Source organism: Falco punctatus (assembly GCF_963210335.1).
Source record: "Falco punctatus genome assembly, chromosome: 3".
NCBI lineage: Eukaryota > Metazoa > Chordata > Aves > Falconiformes > Falconidae > Falco > Falco punctatus.
The window spans coordinates 113,735,107-113,752,184 of record NC_137582.1 but is presented as its reverse complement, the minus strand read 5'-3'; the positions used below and the strand labels follow the sequence as shown (position 1 = coordinate 113,752,184).

General features: G+C 44.5%; 1 long non-coding RNA gene across 1 annotated transcript in view; it reads right to left on the bottom strand.

The window, feature by feature from the left end:
- The window catches only part of LOC308059932, a 398,174-nt gene extending 382,807 nt beyond the window's left edge, over positions 1–15,367 (bottom strand). Inside the window, exon 1 of the long non-coding RNA XR_013926519.1 lies at positions 15,241–15,367. This is a non-coding gene — a long non-coding RNA (uncharacterized lncRNA). The remainder of the gene's footprint in view (positions 1–15,240) is intronic.
- Between the last annotated feature and the right edge of the window lie 1,711 nt (positions 15,368–17,078).

The window sequence follows — 17,078 nt, the reverse complement described above, 5'->3', positions numbered from 1 at the left end:
CAATGGCAAAATGCAAGTATTAATAATTGATCCAGCACAATTAACATGTGGCAGACAGAAGCAAAACTAACATGAGGGAGTCTGGAATCTAAAATTATGTTTCAGAGATGAGCTCTGTGGACAGAACTGTATTTATTTGTACCAAACAAACAACTCACCTAATTTCGGTAACGTTAAGCCCCTTGCATTGAGAAACGCTGGCATTGGGTTTCTGCATGCACACAAAAATGTGTAGGCACATGTTTGTTTATCTGTGTGTGCCAATGTATAAATATGTACAAACACATATACACATGTATATGCAGCTCCTCTGTTCCCAAAGGAGTACATAATCGCAGACACAGCGTAAGCACTTGCTCTGTGCATTTGCTGAATCACAACAGCGCCAGGCCAGGGGCTGGCTTTTCTCCTCCTTGTGCACCTGCTTATAATCAAATGCCAACAAAAAGAGCCAACCCAAATAAACAAGCACTCTGAGTTGAATTCAAGGATCTAGGTGTTGATGGAAAAGACTAAAACTAAGACAACTGCTGGAGAGTGCCTGTCTGTGCTGCTTGTGGACATGGAGGTTTCTTATTTCCTGAAGCCAAAGACTGTGTGACCTGCATCCATAACAAGCCATTAAAGAAACAAAAAGAGTCCCCCCCAATTTGTGGTTTGACCAGTCAAAGGCTCAAATTTGCTAGACTTCAAACTGTAAGGGATGATTCTTCCTTTGTCATTCATAAAATCAGGAGATCTTACCTCCACTAAAGGCAATACTGGGTTGCTTTTAAATTAACAAATCATAGTCCCTGAGGGCCTCAGGGGAATTCCTGCCTGTGCTGGGAGAGAATAACGTCTCCCACTGACTTCCAGGAGCCAGGATTTCATTTCACAACATTTTCAAGACATTTTTACAATGCAAAATAAAGCACACCACTTGTACCAATACGGACACGTAGTATACCATCCCTGGTATGGTTACAGCCTCATCTTGTGCACATGCTTCATCAGACCATAGTTATCCCCATGGGATATGAGCATAATCCACCTTGCTATTAGGCAGTTCTACTATGGGATAAGCTGGTTCACCCTTAAACTGGTCTAGTTATAGCAGTACAAAAATAAAAGCACACTCTTAATATCTAGGCATTATTACTCAGCTCAAAAAAAAAAAATCACTACCCTTATTATCATTCTGCAGATTAGGAAACTGAGGTATTTTGTCTGTGCCCCTGTTACAATCAACTTTTCTTTCCCATTTGATGCAACTTGGTGCTAAAACAGAACAGAGCATGTGTCATTTGTCCAAGTAATTTTGCACAGCTGCACTTGTAACCATCATTATTGCAAAGGTATCAAATTTAAATGGCACTGGTTTGTTCAAAGAGATGTTCTTTTAAGGACAACAGGTAATTATATATGGGAGATCCTTGCTGACCAAGGTAATCTGTAATTTTTTAAAACAAAAAAAACCCACTGCTTGGACTTGCAGAGAATAATTCCAATTTTCAATGAAACTACATGAAAACACATTGCATTGGTTTTTTACTGGTAAAGTTACTTGGATTTTTTTTCTTTAATTTTCAAAGGTTTTATTTTATAGTTTCAGAGGTTTCTTCCGTTTTCTTATATTACTTTCTGAAGACAGAGATACACTTCAGGACTGGATATTCATGCTAAAGCTACAGGTTCTATTTCAACAGTATTTTATTTGAAAATTAAAATGTGTGTTAAAGAAGAGAGGCCTGAATTTTAGAAAACAAACAAGAAACCAATAATTATGGAAAATAGTAAAAAATGAAGCTTTATGCATTTGCTGAAATTCCCCAAATCTGTAAACAATGCCCTGCAAACAGGTGTTTGGCTGCTTAATCAACCCATGAGGACTTTGCAGGTCTGTAAAAATGGGGCAGAAACCTCAAGAGAAAATGACTCCTTATTGACATTTGTGTTTCTGAGTGTGGCTTGATGCAAGAACAGAGTTGCGTAAAGATGAGAAACGACAAAGGAAAAAAATATCAGAACATTTCCCACCACTGCTAAAGTTCCATTTAAATCTGTACCCAGATCTATATTTCAGACTTCCTAAAAATCTGAGGTATTTAAATTACCTCATTATAGATTTAACTTTTCTGCCATGTGTGATAAAAACAACCAAAGCTGGGCTTACAATGTCTAGAGGGGCCTTCTTGGAAATGAACACAAAGCATCAAGATCTCTTAAAGAGTTTTAGTCTCATTCCCGCTCCGGGAATATAAAATAACTCCTCTTATCCAGTCTGAACAGACAGTTCTTTCCCTCTTGATGAAGACTCCTGAGCCTAATTAGGGAAATAAACAAGCTTTTATCATGAGAAGAGGAAGGCTGCTACCAGGGTTGATACCTGGTCATACCCTGAGCTCAGCCAGCCATCCCCAGGCTGTCAGTCAGCATGGCCTGATACCCTGATACCGGGCAGAGGTCACATTAACCCCCTGACCACCACTGGATCACAGGCTGCTCTGCTACACTGGGTGGTCCTTGCTATTGCTGGGGCAATGCAGATGCTTGCCCTATTTGCATGACTATAAACCAGGGATTTTCTCTTACACATACATAAATACATACACATGCATACATACAGAAGGATGGTAGGTCCTAGACATAAACAACCTTTTTCTCCAAATCACTTTTGCACCTGTAGCTTCCCTGTTTCTAAATTTCCCTCCTCTTTTTCTCATTTCTGTGGCTGCTTTCCTGTCCAAATTCAGCATAACCATCGACTTCTGTTCCAATAACTGCACCTTCTTTCATTTTTTGGGGGGTTATTGAGAGTTATGGATTACTTGTGGACTAATTTGCAAGAAACATAGTTTTAAAGGAGTGAGAGTTGCTTGATTTCAAGCTATCAAGTTTTTATCTCTACCCCTACCAGCTCCATGATTTGCAGATTGCTGCATATGTATCATGCAGTATAGAATTTTAGAGAATCTGGCCTTTTTGTATGAATCAACAGTCAAGCAACCAAACTCTAATGAAATCAAATGGATGTTGGCACCTGAGTTCCTTAGGCTTCTTTAAGATGTTCTGTGCCCATGACTGAGGAAGCCATGAGGAAACCAGCCTCAGTCTGACCAACAGCAGGATACACAGAGTTGTTTCCACCACCAGTGCTTTACACCCCACTGTTCCAGCCACCAAGAAGCATAACTGTTTACAGATGTTATTTCTGCACACCTACATTTCTTTCGAACTCTTGCAATGCTTTTGATCTGCCTACCTTGGCGCTGAAATCCACACTGGTTGCCAATGACATTTCTTATTGATTTTAAAAAGCTTCTGCTAGCCTACGCTATAGTGCTGTAATAGTCTAGCTCTGGAACTTCTTTATCATGTACTTTCTTTTTATGTTCCCCAGCTGTTCTTGAGGCACATCCTTCTAATTTATAAGTTTGTCCTACCAATAAAAAAAATTAAATAAAATATTGGAAATATTTGTAGCTAGAACTGTCAGTATTTATGCCTCACAGTTGGCAGGATCTCCTTCCGATTGCTATTCAATGGTTTGAATCTCTTCAGAGATGTGTAATAGAATTCCATTTTTAATCAGGTTGGAACTGCAAAGCATCCTAGGACATCACTGGCCAAATGCCCCCAGAGAAGTATTTATGTTGTTGTAACACCATAATCATCCATCAAACACCAGATGTTAATAATAGCATTTAATTTGAAAATGGAGCTTTGCTTTTATGTTATTTCTATGTACTTTATGCAAGCAGAAAAGGCTAATTATCTCTATTTAAGAGAGCCAGAAGCAGAGGACATGCTGCAGAGCAGGGATTTGAGCCTCATTCTGATCTTTGTTCACTGTCTGGCAGAAGTGAACCGTATCCACATCTTCAGACAGCTGAGACATCAAATGGCGCTTAATCTTGTGAAATCTAGCCCCAGCTCTGCCACTTTCAGCTTCAGCAAGCCACACCACCTCAGCATTTCTTGATTAAAGTGGGCAGCAATGCAAGGCAGAGGGTAACAACAGCACCTTTTTGGTAGGGAATTAAAAGTTGCACCTACCTTCTTCACATTAACTACAAGACTAGTCTTTAAACACAATCCTTAAAGCATATTTAATTTATTTGTTCTCCCTCTTTGGCTTTTCTGCATGGACATAGTTAATATGGGCTCAGACTTCCCCGTTGCTGTCCCTAGTATTGGGGTTTTTATGGTGAGATCCTCCTGCCTCCCGTTTTGGAGTCTTCTCCCTTGACTGTTTTCTGTAGCGTTGTAATATTCACACACTTCAAACAAAAGATTATGAAAGGGCAAGCAGATGACTAAGTGGTGGCACTAGCAACAGGGTACCAACAGCCCAGGCCAGCCACTTAGTGGCACAGAAAATTTGCTTTCCATGTTAGAAAGGATAACCTGAGTTAGGCTGTGGTGTGACATTGCATTTCCAGATCCTGCTGCCTGTGGCCACCCCTGCTGCCTGCCCTGCCTCCATCACGCTGTCCCTTCACCCTCCTGTGCTCTCCTGCAAGCTCTTTGCTGCACAGAGGAGCATTTCTGTTCTGGACCCACAACAGTAACGAAAGCTGTGTATGGAAACAGCAAATCTCTGCACTCCATGGACAAGGAAGGGAGTCATCTATCAAACTCTTACCTTCCTGGGCAGGCTTGGATAAAATTAATAGCATAAACCTGTAAATTCACTTGGGCACCTTTGCTACAGAGTTAATAGCAACTATGTCAGCTGGTGACTGAAGAGATCCACTAGAGCCCCGCAGAGGTCTCAGCTAACAGCCTGCTCCTAGCAAAGGAGAGGAATGGAATGAAATGGGCAGATGTAGAGAGATGAAGCTTCGCATTGCATTTAAATTCTCAGTGAAGTCAGCAAGCATGTTGTATTTCACGTAGAGAGTGATGGGTCTTGCAGTGGACTGCCAGTGGAGGCTGACACCTTCAGCCTCAGGGTGGGTCTCTGCCTGGAAGTAAAGCCTTCATGTTCTTCAAAAGGGCAAGTAGGTGATCTGACTTCAGATGTCTAAAAGTTAGCTGTCTAAGACTGATCTACTCACTCTCTGCCCCTTTTATAATCAGGGGAGAGAAAAGTGAGTCATCTCTTCCCAAAACATGCTGCTAAGTCAGGTCCAACGAATCACCTTGAAGACCTTGTTCCTCTCCATTGAATATAAAAAGGGTCTGGAAAGAGTGATTCATGCTTTTTATTTGTCTTTTAGATACCAAATCAGTGAGATGCAGTCCACCTTAAAGCAGACCATCCTCTTGTAGCCTTGAAAGTCAGCATATCAGTGGGCACATCTATGCTACCAAACTGGTTCCCTTTGTGTTTTGCTCCAGGGTTCCAGCCTTCCATGCTAAGCAGATGTTCAGTCCCGGAGACCCAGCGTAGTATGGGCCAGCCCACTGCACTGATGAGGGCAGTAGGACACTGAACTAAGGACAGTGAATTACAGGGGCTACACCCTGAGGTTAGTATGGATACAACAGCCTGGGTGCAAGGACCAGAACTTGCTCTTTCACGTGGACAGCAAAGCAGTTATAGAGTGAAAGCAGTAAGGCTGTATTTTCTGAACAGGAACAGGCTTCCTCCAGACTTATTCCTATGTGCCAACACCCACTTAGCGGACAGGAGTGCAGCATCTCACTGAAGGTGTGACAGGCTGCTGGGCTGTCAGCCCCTCTCCACTCCCCAGCTTGCTTTGCTCTTCACCTTGCTGGGACTCTTGCCTTTAATTGTGTCAGTACTGACACGAGGCCATGATGTACCCCTTGAATTCATCCATGAGAGGTCCCAATATTCTTCGTTTAAAAGGGAAATTGCTAACAATTTGTGTGCCCAAGAAATTAATAATGCAAGAGAAGTGCAAAAAAAGGTGATCCATTATTTAGTATTGGCTCTATTTCTAAACACAACATGTTCACAGCATGCTGTGTCACTCAGACCTCTAAAAACCAGAAAAATGTCAACCAGAAAAAATTACTATAGGTCCAGTTCAACTCCTAGTCAGTACAGTGCCCCGGGATCCCAGTGAGCCCTAAAACTGGAACAGAAAGTAATAGGGTGACCAAAACAAAAGTCTGGGAGCTAAATTCTGTTCTCATTCAACCAGTTGTAACCTTGACTGGGCACTGCTGATTCCAGCATGTGTGCTGGATTTAATCACCAAAGTGCATAGACACTGCTCCAGAAAGGCCTTCATGAAACAAGATCCCTGCAGGCATCCCAAATAAGCATTGCAAGCAGCCAGCACCAGTGCATCACGTCTCCCATCCATCCCTGCATCTGCTCAGCCCTGCAGCAGCTCAGGCACTTCTGGCGTACAGTAGTTAAAAACAAAACCAAAAAAAAATCCCAATAGTGTTAGGAGAAGAAAGGGTGTTTAAATCCTGCAGAAAATGCTGTGATTTCATAAACTGACCCATGCTAGAAGTGAGGTAAATTCAGAACTTAAGGAAGTTTTGGTGAAAAAGGAATATACTTGTACTTATGGACCAAGATGAGTGCATGGCAAAGAGGAAGCATAATGGAAGAAGTAACCAATATTGACACACAGAAAATCCAGAAGGACAGACTCAGTACATGCTTAGTCCCATTCCCGCCCAAATGTTAAAATCACACTTTGATACACCATCTCTCTTCTTCAAGGACAAGAAAGAAGTACTTAGGGTCCAACTTTCCCAGGCTGCAATATAACAGGATAGTGCTTTGAAATAACAAGCTGAAACAGCAATTTATTAGACAATCTAGGCTCAAAACTTCTATTTGTACAGTCTGGATCCAGCCCCAAGAAATCCTTCCAGCGCAGCTTTTTCCAGAATTCACGGGTCCCCAAGAAAACACTCATTTTAGCTGAACACAATGCAAAACAGGGCAGTTTTCTCTCCCCAAGCAGAGATTGAAGTCCACAGGTCTCCCATACCAGTGCATTTAGGGGACACCTTCTTCAAACACTGATGCTTCCTTTCCAACTGCAAACCCTCCTAAGCTGCTTTTGCTTCAACGGTGAGGAGAAAGGGATTAGCTGTCATATGGAGGAATGGATGCACCCAAGGTTTTGTGTAGTTGAGGCAGCAGGAGACAGCAAAGCTGGATTAAAAAATCTTGGCAATTTTTATTTTAGCTTCTTTCAGACTGAGAGATATAAATAAAAAGTAGCATCTCAACAAAAGAGAGCTGCTAAGACTACTTGACTGCGCAGTGTGAATTGGCTCCTGAGAAAATCTGTCCTAAGACAGTTACACTATTACAATAAGTATTAAAATTAATGATGCTAAGTCACCTAGAAGAACCTGACAAGGGGATATCTAATGACAGACCCATTTTCTAAAACCATTTATATGCATATATTTGGGAAAAGTGCAAAGGCAGTGTGCGCGTGCATGTGTACAGCCATCTGTGTATGTTTGTGAATGTTTTAACATCCACCTGTGTAATGGCAATCAGTGACAAACAGAGGTGATCTGTGTTACCAAGTTAATCCTCCTGTCCCAGAACAGCATGAGCTCTGCACACCATTCCTGCCATTTGTTTAACCTGCAGACTTCACTCATTCACTCACTCACTCCTTTTTCCAGGGCTTTTATCACATCTTCCACAAAAGTTTGCTTTATGTCTCACTTGAATTTTCCTCGTTGCAGACTGCATGTGATTTCTTACCCACAGCAGATGTGAAGAAGGCATCATTCCCCTTCTTGCACCCACCTTTTGTGGGAAGACAATTACCACTGAAATTTTCTCTAAGCTACACAACCCAATTATTTCTTTCTACTCTGTCAGCCACAGTTTTCCAGACCTCTTGATCATTTTACCAGTCTCCTCTGCAGTTTCCTCAGTTAATTGGTCTCCACCACTCCTAAGGTTTAGTGCCCCAAACTGGACACAATACCCAGCTGGAGTCTCCCGGTGTTTAGTGGAGTAGACAGCTGACTCCACCCATCTTGCAAGGTGTACTCTGGTTTAGACTGCTAGTAGAAGTCTTCAAAGAATGACAGCTGTGTTTGGCCTGTATTAGTACCTACTGACCAGCTACAAACGCAGGTTTGGATGAATTTCCATCATCCAAAAATAGTACCAGATCAGAATTTCTGGTAAGATTTTGAAAATACTTCACATAGCTGTAGCTGGACTGCACTAGACCCTGTCAAACACCTCTTAGGGAACTTCTTTTTGCCCAAAGTCTAAATCTGGTGCTCCAAACTCAGCATCTCTGGGGTGAGATGTGAATTTTGGAATTTCTCCACTTTTGGAGTACTGTACTATTGCAGTAGCTCACCCAGTCTCTACACATGCCGAGACAACCATATGCTTCTCCAGGAAAAAAAAAAAATAATCTGGATAGAAGCATCTAGAAGACTTGGCCCATGGGATGACTGTTGGATCACACTGCACCAAGCAAGTACTTAATTAGAGAAAATACAAAGACACAAGCTTGCCTAAGGTCATTCAACAGAGAGATGGCACTGCAGCCCAGGTCTCTGTGTCACTGCCTTGCCCATACAAACACAGTTGCTTTATCACCTGAAAAAAGAGTAAGAGCTGTTTCAGTGACTTCAAACTCAGTCACTAAAATATAGAATTGTTTCCAAAGGAATGCCCTTAAGGTGTTTTGATCATTTCAGAGCAGTAGTGAAAAGGCTATGGGAGTGGATGAGTTGAGTTAATGAACAGTTTTCCCATCTTCACTTGTCTCTGACCCCTAGCTGATGAAAATAGAGGACGTTTAAACACTGAAACTTAGAGCCCTACTTTGTTCAAATAATGACTCTGCTTAGCATTCAAGCCCTTGCTAAGGGACAGTGTTTATTTTATTCTACAGTTTAATTGAATCCCCAGAAGGCTGTCCCTAGGCATACTCATTTGAAAGCAAGGGTCTAAAAATAGAGTTGGGACACATTTGGGACAAGTGTAAAGAGAAGGTGACTTTTCAGAGCTATAAACCCTTCCCTCACACCCATCCCAAGCATAAAGTTCTGTCAGCTCTCCATGAGTCAGTGCTCCTGTAAAGTCAGGAGTCCTTGCTTGCCTCTATTCACACTTGCAGCAGAGAAACAGAAACTGATTTTGACCCAACTTCCATTAGTTTCACATTGTTAACACCACCAAACTTAGGAGAATCAATTCTGATTTGTATCACCAGAAAAACAGAATTCAGTCTCCCACAGTGCTGGTCATTATCATGATTATTCCATCTGGGTTAACATGGCCAGTAAGTGCTGTCTGACTGGAGATGTTGTACTTTGGAGGAGATGGAAACCCCAGGCCACCTATGACTCACCAAAAGCCCATGGAATTTTCCTCCCAAGTCGGCTTTCAGAAGAAGATTCCCAGTCAAATCCTAAATGGGGTCATTAAAAATGGTCCATGCAGAGACCTCCTAGCACAGGTTGAAATTTTTTCAAGTCCCTGTGTGAACACTCTCATTCAAGACTGAAGCACTTCATTCAACCCACAACCCATTACTCAGACCTGAAAATACGCATATCTGTACTCTTCAATTTATAGGAGACAAACTGTGCTTTCACATATTTGGCTGACCTGCCATGAAAGCCTGGGAGGTCATCCTACAGAGGGGACCCCTGAACCAACAGTGCTTTCATCTGGGAATTGTGATTTGATCAGGACTGTCTAATACATTAACCCCCAAGGACCCCAATCCACATCAGATGCATTAGAAGCTCCAGACCCTACCATGTCAGACAGCTCAGTCAAGGGATTTCAACCTCTTCCCGCAATGATCCCACAGAGTTAATTCCTTCCACGTATTGGACCTGGCAGGAGCCGCCTGGGTTTTTTCTTGCCAAGTGCCAGTCACTGCTATTGTAACTAGCTAGCTAATGGCCTGGCAGGACTCTGTGAGCAGACCTGGGGTTAATGAAGACTTCCATCAAACACCCTCTGCATGGGTGAAGGTGACAGGGAGATTTAACACACTGTATTTGTTTGGAAGGAGCTGGGGATAATTAAAAATTAAATGGACTTTCTCCATTATGCATTCATTATTGACAGTTCTATATTAACTGGGGATTTCAATTAATAGTTCTTCTTCGCTAGTCCAACTTTTCTAGCAGCTAAACTTATCACCAGAGCTAATTGCTAACGCCCCTTTTATCCTCCACCTCCATGTACTTTTAATCTGTAGCAGAAATCCAGGCATTTCAGGGGATGCTCTTACTTAGAAACACTTTGCAGAAAAGCAGCAGATCACTCAAAGAAAATGTTCTTGCCTCTGTCCCATTCCAGTTTCCTGTTCCATAACAGAAATCTCAAGATTTTTCTTTCCTCTACAGCCACAGAACAAAATGCTGACTTAACTCTTTCATGGAACCTCATGCACATGCTAACACAGTTCAACTCATTCTTTAGTTTGATATCTTAACACTGCTTTCAGCTTTACTGATCAAGTCACTATTGCTGCAGCCTTACCATGAATCAGATGAAGCACTGGCGACGCTCATGTATTTCACAAATGCTTACTAGGTTTGTTTATTCAAGAAAAAAACCAAAAAAATTTAGGGAAACCTTGGAAATAAACATTTCCTATTTTTCACTGCATTTTTACTTGGATATTGCTATCACATTTACTTTGGAAAATTCTGAGACAGAAAACCACACGGTACTGAAAAAAAAGCTTCAATCCACATTAAACAGAAGTCCAAAGTTTTTAGGGAGTAAAAACATCTTCTTTCCTTTCACCAGAACCTAAAGTAAACCCCACATATCTATTCTTCATGCCACAACTGACTTTGTCCCTAAGGTCATTCTGCTTGGATTGTCTGTGAAGACAGTTCATTTCCCACTTACACAGAGCTCCCTTGGGTGCCGCAGGCCAGGGAAGACCCTCACAGTGAGGCCCAGGTCAGGGAGGGTGCTGATGGGATACCTATTTGTTAGCAGATCACAGAGACCTTTCTTCTTTGAACACTACAACAGGTTAATGGTGTTTGGCCAAGCACTCTTGGACAGCAACTTTAAAACATCCCACCCTGCCCATCAACAAATCTCAAATACATGAAACCTGTCTCCACTTTCCTACAAGAACTTGTTCTATCAGCAGCCTCTCAGTCACCTTTGGTAAACGCCACATTCCCCAGTGTCAGGTAACAGAAAACCACAGAAATGGTAGCACCAATTCACACAAAGGGTTCATTTCACTGAGCACCCTCTCTCTAACTCTGCCCTTAAAAAGGAAAGAGCAAGAATGGGACAAGCAGATATGATGCTTTCCCTGCTAACCTCCCAGCCTCCAGACTTTTTCATCTGTATTTTCTGAATCTCTAAATTTTCCCAGTTTCTAAATACCTGATGTGGTATTTTGCATTTATTAGCCTTCAGTGGGGCTCTCTAGGTAGCTCCACCACCATTCAAAACAATAAATAAATGAGAAAAGGGATTGCTGAATGCTGCTGCACTGAATTGACAGGCTTGAGTAACTGTTTCCACGCCTCTTGCCAAAGATGACATTGCTGACTCAAGGGGAACCCAAGCACCCACCTGAACATTGGCATCATGATTCTACAGATCTATGAACACAGCCTCCCCTAAAGGGAAGCAAACTGCAAGTCACCTCCACCACTCCCCAAACTGGAAATGGCAATGTGCACTGGCACTGTCCTGGGATACTTGGGCTGTGGTTCGCGGTGAAGAACATCCCAGACTAAACCACCAGCATCATGGAGACCCAGCAAAGGCCCCATGCTAGATGGAACTGGGGTTCTGGAGAGCAATATGCCCTCTTCATTTTCTACAGTAACAACTGGAAACTTCCTAAAAGTTGCAAGCCGAAACTGCTCAGGTCTATTCTTCTCTCCATGCATGTGTAAATCCTGCTAAATAATTATAATAATAATACAAAACATTTGTAAAGTATCCTTCATGAAATGGTCCCAAGGAGACTTCTTATTCAGGCATAATCAAACAAGCAGTGAACACTACCTTTCATTCAGAGCTAACAGCAAGAGCAGATGGGGCTCTTCCGGGTATCAATCGACATCAGATTGTACATTGACCTCAGGTCAGGCATGTGGAGAAGCTGCACTGAAAAAGGAAAAGAAGAACCAGAGATGTTGGGGACAAGTTTATGGACTCCATTTCTCTGCTGACCTGATTTTCCTGAAAAAAAAGGCTTTGGGGTCACTGCTGCATCTGTGAAATATCATCCAAAATGGAGAAACATGAAGAGGCCAAGAGGGAGAGGAGGATGGGAAGAGAGCAGAGAAGGGATGGAGGGAAAGGCCATTGCATGAAATATAATTTTTTCTTGAGCCAGAGACAGCCTTGCTCTATGGTCACTGTGGCACAAGCACAGACAGACCCAAAGTAGCTTTAATCTACATTTAGAGTACCTTTACCTTTAATCTAGCTTTAATTCAGAAGCCAACAGCAAGGGACCTGCTTCATCATGGATTTCCCACTGTTACTGATCCCCCAGCTCATCCCAGGGCCTCAGGTGGCTCAGAGAGGCAAAAATGACCACACGACTATTCATACTCTGGATAGAAGTGAGCTTAAGTACTACAAATGCTGCAGCCAAACCTCTCATTGCACACAGAGGTACATCTCATTTGTTTGTTCAGGACATGGCACACAGGGGCTATGCTTTTGATGTGCTTTTCAGGACAAAACAGAAGGGTTCACAGGCAGCATCTTGCCCCCAAAATGGCAAAGGCAGTGGGACAGCTTCCAGAACACTGAGAGGGCCCAGAAACATACACAGAAACAGTGAGAGTCCCAGGCCTGAGCTTTTAAGAGGCTTTTAATTCTTTCAGAGAGTGAGAGTCTTGGTTTCTGTTGCTGTTGACACAAGGAGTGGGAAGAAAGGCTATTTACACCTTTTACTTAAGGTCATATGTGACTTCAGTCTCCAGCAATGACATTTCAGTGCTCAGGTTTCCTCTGCCCACAGAAGGTGACTCAGGCAGTGAGCTCAAATACCTTGCTCAGTGTAAACAAACCAAGTCAGTTGAATTGACACAGGAACACAAATATCCCCGCAGAGCACACAGTAACACAGATATTCCAGGAGCAAGGATGGGAGGAGAGAGATGGGGCAGGATCTTGTTGACAGGCAGATTTCAAGGCTGAAAGGAACAAGAGGCCCAGCCACCCTGAGCTGTGGACAATATGACAGACCAACAGCCTAGTAGGTACAGCATTTTTGCAATGAACACTAAGACCTTCAGATCTACCCCAACAAAAAACCTCTGGTGGAATGACCATTAGGTGCACCTCCCCACAGACAGGTTCTTCCAGACAGGGCAATCCTACCGAACCTTTACTCAGGGTTACCTCAAAAAAGACTATACGAGTTATTTTTCTTACACTGAAGCAGGACCTGCAGGAATGAAGCACAGAATCACAGAAAGCTCAGGTTGGAAGGAAGCTCTGGAGATGGTCTTGTCCAACCAAACTGCCCTGCTCAAAGCAGGATTAATTACAGCAGGTAATTAATCCGCGGCCCTGTCCAGTGTGCCTTTGAAAACCTGCAAGCCTACACACACACCGACAACACCTCCGTAACTGACCTGGGCAGCCTGTTCCACTGCTTGCCTACCCTCACAGTAAATAGAGTTCTTCTTATGCTCAAACAAAATGTCCTGTATTTCAATTTGTGCACCACAGAGAAGAGTATGGCTCACTCTTCTTTACCCCCTTCCATTACATATTAGCACCAAGCCCAGCACAACAGCTACAGCAGAAGTGTGCTGTGCCTGCTCGTTGAGACCACCACCCTGCGAAGGGCAGCAGGACTACCCCTGCATGTTCCCATCACAGAGAGGGGAGTGAGGCACTGAGAAACTAAGTGACACTACCAAGGTCAAACAGGACATTGATGGTAAAGGCAGGTAAACCCAGATGGTAAACCCAGATGGAAAAAGGTGATGGTAAACCCAGAATCCAGGTCTCAGCCCTCATTCCTCCACCAGCCTCCTCTGGCTGGCACAGCATGCGTGTCCTACGCTCACTACAAGCCCTGCAAAAGCCCAGACCACTCCCTGGCTAAGCAGACAGCAAGATCCCTTTTATTTCAGGAACAAGATGCTATGTGTGTGAAGGGAAAGATAAGCAATGTTGTTTTGCCACCCTTTCTCCATGTAAGAAACCAGTGAGATGCACGCACGGGAGAAAAATTTATTTGGTGATATCTTTGGAAAGCATTTTCTAGCCTTTGCTTCCAAACAGCTCTACAACTACAGCAGTTTCACACAAGTTAGAAACAACTTCAAAAAGGGGGTCCCAACAGACCCATTGAGGATTTCCGACTTCTCTCTTTTCCTTTTACACATGAAGCCTCCACTGGTCTCTTTGCATGTTCCCACCTGTTGCCCCTGCCCAGCGGCACCCTTCGGTGGGTGCCCACCCAAGGGAGGCCATGGCCTGAGTTTCCACGGCTGTTGGGAACCATCTAGTGGCCCTCAGCCGGATTGCAGTAGTGTCCCTCCTCAAGCGGAGGGCTGGGCAGAAATAACACCCGGCCAGGTCAGGCAATAACTGCACTTCGATGGTGTATTTCGCCATTAGACTGGCATGAAATTGGCAGACTGTGGTGGTCATTCTTGCAAAAGTGCTGCCCTTCAAAGCAAGCTGATATTTCTGCTGTTACCAGTGCAATGAATATCCTCTCTCCCCGTTCATCCCACGCCACTTCACACAGAAGCATCTCTGTTTCATGTGGCAACAACCAGTTGCAACAGCTTTGCAAGAGCAGCTAGGCAGTTCCGCTGGGCGAGAACACGACGGCAAGGCCCATGGTCCTGGAGACCCTGACAGTTGTCTTAATGCAAAACACCACAAAATCTGCTTGATGCTTACAGCTATGCCCACCTTTCCACCACCTAGCTCACTATCCAGATAGATTTTCTTGCTGTTAAGACCCCAGAAACTTATGTTAGATCCCATGCAAACACTATGTCCTCCCCTCAGGGAGTGCGAATTACCAATGCTGTACCACGGTCAGTGGAGTCCTCATGTCCTGCTGAGGAAATGACCTTCCCACAGCGATACAGTTATTCACTGGAAAAATAAACCAAATTCCCCTTTGCACAGTAATGGAGTGCCCAAGTCAACAAGGTGTCACTGGCAGACTGGAGGAATTTTTAGTTAATCTAACTTATTGCAAATTAGCACCAAATCCTAATGACTCATTTGTGTTGTGAAGAGCACGTACATAATTAAACACTGAGGAGAGCATCTTTTCTCCACCTCCCCAGGCTCAGCCTCACTCATGGACTCTCCTCCCACCACCCCAGCCTCACCTCCCACTGCCCCTGACATGTTTCCGCTGCTCTGGGCACCTTACTGTGGTTCCTCAGCAGTCCTGCGCCTCTCGGGGTGTCCTGGCCTCAGCGTGTGTTCCTGCAGGCGGTGGGCCCTCACTCAGGGTATGCCAGCGTGGGTCACCCACAGGCTGCGGTGTGGTGTCCCCCAGAGGTGTCCCTGGCCAGCCGCCCTCCCGCGCCCCGCTCCCCGCAGCGGCGGCCGGGAACACGCGGGAACGCGCGGGGCCGTCGCGCGCTGCTGCCTCGCGCCAGGGCTGCGCGGGCCAGACGGCTGCCGGCCCTCCGCCGCCCTGAGGGGACCGGCCGCCCCGCCTCCGCCGCGGCAAGACAAGGGATCGCCCGCGAGAATGTTTTGCTGCCGTTTCACAAACAAGCTGGAGGGAGCAGGGTGCAGCTTTTGAAGCCCTCTGGGCTTTTTGTTTGTTTTTTTTTTCTCCCCCCCCCCTCCCCCGTTGGTTCTGGTGCTAATGATCAACAGGGGAGTTGGAAGTGTGAGCGTTCTCCCGATGGAGCCAATTAAGAGAAAGGGGTCGAACGGGCTTAGCCTAGACAAGCTGTCTGGGCTGGCAGCAGAGGCCGCATGCGCCTACCGCTGGGATGGCAAGCAGTGCAAGGGACGCAGATTACTTGAGAGGGGGCACAAGATGTGCTGGCAGAAAAACTAAAATCTGCAGACATTAAAAGCACATAAGTGGTTTGGGTGCCTCTTAACGTGGGACCTAAATTGCAGAAAATGCTGTTGTCATTTGCTGACATAAAATGGTGCTGTCTTTGAGGTCATGTGGAAACGTCATTATTGTGGAAGGAAGGGGTAATCTGGGTGGGAAGGGATCTGCGGAGGTTGACTGTGCCCCCCTCCTGCTCGCAGCCATTCACCTGAGACTTTTGTGCTTGGGGTTTTGTCTAGTTGCATCTGGAAGTCGCCTCAATTCACGTCTGTTCAAATAAAGATGCTCATAACCAAAATTAACTTTTAGAAAACAAAAAAAATTAGGGCTTATCTGACATTTCTTTTGTCTCTCCATATTCCATTTCCTGGAACTTTTAATAAGAGTGCGTTATTACAGGGGGATTAGTTTTCCTGTTTTGGAAAGGAAGTAAGAATTTCTAATGGGTCAGAAAATCTGTTTTCTGGCCAGTCTCATTTCTGATGGAGGCTGGTCATCGCGTAAGAGTGAATGAACACCAATAAAATGTTTTCAGGTGGTTGATACTGAGTAAGCCACTTTCCCTTCTTTCATACAATCTGCCCCAATGAGCAATCAATACTGTTTACAAACTGGACACCAGAGCCTTGCCACCCTCGCTGTGCTGCAAAAAGCGCCAGTGTCAAACCTGCCCTGGGAAGCTGCAGGGCTCTGCTGCCACCCAGGGCTCCACAGAGGTCCTAGCACTCTCCCTTCCCTGGGAAACTGCGAGGCACAAAGCAAAAACCAAAATGCTCCCCATTTCAGTTCCCTTTAATTGTTTTCTTTTGTCTGAGATGACTTATGGCAATTCATCTCCCCAGCAGCCAATATGCCAGACTGCAGTATAAATATTCTGGGTGAGTAATGAGTCGACCGAGTTGTGCTGCTCCATGGGTAGGTGGTCCGTGGTGGCTACCCAGCTGCTCTCTGCTGTGGGTATGGTGGTAGAGGCACAGGAGCATTCGGCTCTCCTGCCTCCTGAGCATCTCTGTGAACACTCGTGGCTCAGGTCAGCTTTGCCCTGTCCTGGGGAGCTGTGGATGAGCAGCCAGATCCAGATTCAGGATCAGAACAGCCAAATTCTAGTCTTACATGCTATAATTACAATTGTCCTTACATGGTAAT